This window comes from Nestor notabilis, unplaced genomic scaffold, assembly GCF_000696875.1.
Source record: "Nestor notabilis isolate BGI_N333 unplaced genomic scaffold, ASM69687v1 scaffold16727, whole genome shotgun sequence".
Classification (NCBI taxonomy): Eukaryota; Metazoa; Chordata; class Aves; order Psittaciformes; family Psittacidae; genus Nestor; species Nestor notabilis.
In genome coordinates, this window is record NW_009935287.1 from 16,684 (window position 1) to 18,850 (window position 2,167).

At 50.1% G+C, this 2,167-nt stretch overlaps 1 protein-coding gene across 1 annotated transcript in view; it reads right to left on the bottom strand.

Annotated features, from left to right (window-relative positions):
• Positions 1-1,246, bottom strand: part of PPP2R5D (protein phosphatase 2, regulatory subunit B', delta) — a 15,273-nt gene extending 14,027 nt beyond the window's left edge. The window contains exon 1 of the mRNA XM_010017775.1: positions 1,150-1,246. The gene's annotated coding sequence lies outside the window, so the exon portion shown is untranslated. The remainder of the gene's footprint in view (positions 1-1,149) is intronic.
• Positions 1,247-2,167: the final 921 nt, after the last annotated feature.

A 2,167-nucleotide genomic window follows, 5' to 3' on the forward strand; every position in this document is an offset into this window, starting at 1 on the left:
TCCTGGTTTGCCCAGGAATCAGTGTGGTTTGCTCCCTGTCCTGCATTTCCCCTCCCCTGTCACAGTCCTCCTTGAGCTGGTGGAGGAAGAGGGAGAGGCAGTGTTATCCTGCTATGGAGATGGGACAGTGGAGGCAGGGGGATTGCAAGGCCTCTGGAGCAACTATCCTGTAAGGCAATATCAAACATGGTAACAGTTTCTGATCTGACAAGCACTGATCCCGTCCCAGTACAACGTACACTGGAGAAAGAACTAGCTCCCATCACAGAGCAGGGACACCCATGCCCTGCACCCCACAGTAACAAAGGAAGCAGGCTAACCCTCTTCCCAGAGAGCAGCCCAGAAGAGAGGGGCCAAGGTGGCAGAGGCCCTACATTAACAGCATTCTCTTTTTGATATGTTGCCACTGGGAACTATGCACTGCAAAGGCCAATTAGGCAAACTTAACCTCTTGCTTGGAAAGTGGCTGCTGATCTGCAAGGCAGTTGCTCACCGTTGCCCACAGAAACTGCCTGTTTCTGTGGGCAATGTCAGGAAAGGGTCTGACTGAGTGACTGATGAAAATGCTTTCTCCTTGTTCACACTTAAGTCATGTTTAATTGCACCATTATGTAGACTAACTGCTAATGCTGGGTAATTGCCTGAAGGTGGACAAGTTCAATAGCACTACCACAATTTGCAATGGAAACACAAGGAGGAGGAGGCCTGGTCCTCTCCAGGGAACAGGTGGATGTAGAACCAAGAGACTGCACAAGGGTCTCTGCACTTCACCACCATCCTACACAACCTCCTGAAGAATCTGAGGCAATCCTAAGCACATATAAACACAAGGATTTAAATCAGTTCAAGTGGGAAGGTAAGTAGTGAAGTTCACATTGAGCAACCTCCTTTCCTTTGAGGTTATCCAGCATTGATCCTCTACCCACTGCCAAGCCAAGCACCCTTCCCAGAATCATCCTGGCTGCACTGTTGGCAGGATGCTGCCAGGGTCACTTTGGCAAGAGCTGTTACACCACCAAAGTCTGCCCGCAGCAGGCATTGCTTGTCATGCAGGTCAACCCCACTGGGCAGCTTCCTTACCTTTAAGGGCTGGAAGCTTTTGGAGTTCCCGGTTTTTGCTCAGATTGAAGCGGGAAGAGCTGTGCCTGCGCTCCTTCTTCACTATCTGGGGTCCCCCTGAGTACTTGATCTTATTCAGCTGGGTTGGGGGGGGAGCGCTGTTACTGGGCCGCTTATTTGAAGTTGGTGGCTGCTGCTGCTGCTGCTGCTGTTCCTGAGAAGAGAATAAAACAACCCATAAGCTTTCAGCTAAGAGCCATCAGACACCGTCAGCATCTTGCACCGAAGAAACCAGGCATGTTTTTCACTGATGCACTTACAGTTTGGTGCATCTCACCTGCTCCTGCAGGGCTCCAGACCTGCTAGTTGCATTTGTACCATACCTGCAAAGTGAACATCAGTTTTACTCATGGCTGTGAGGCACCACAGAGACACCAGAGCCTCGTGGCACAGTGGCTGCCAGGGATATGGACAGCAAATCCATGCCTTGCAACAAGTTCAGAGGAGCTTGTTGTCACAAAAAAAAGCAGAAATGAGAACTTTCTGTGGCCGAAACAGTAATTTGAGTGTGTTGTTGCCCCCAATTGCATCCCTGTACAGTACACAGCAAAGAAGTTCTGAAAACTAGCAAGTTGCTCCTTATCCTTGTGCAGGGAATCACCTAGAAAAAGCAAAGCAGCAGGCAGTAGAGAGCAGACATGATGGCCCTGGGAAGGCAACAGTGAACACCACTAAGCTCACTGCTGCACTCGTAGACCAGGAGTCTACAAACCACAAAGGCCATACCCAAACCTCAGGCTTTCCCAGCCTGACCTGGTTGCTCCCTCCATCTCCACCTTGTCTCAGCCTTGCTGATGTCTGGGCTTCATTTGCTTTTTCCACATCAGCCCTTTTAGCCACACAAACTTTTTGCCTGAGCATTCCTCTCCCACTTACAGAGGCACTTTCTTGTTTTCAGTAGGTGACCAGAAACTCAAGCTAGTGTTTGCTCAGCTCAGCTCTGTTCTGACCTCGCAGAAGCTCTACTGGTTCCAGTCCCACTTGGGCCACAATGGCTCAGTAACTGACCCAACTCACGGGAAAACTTAATGTGGAACAGGGCAACAAC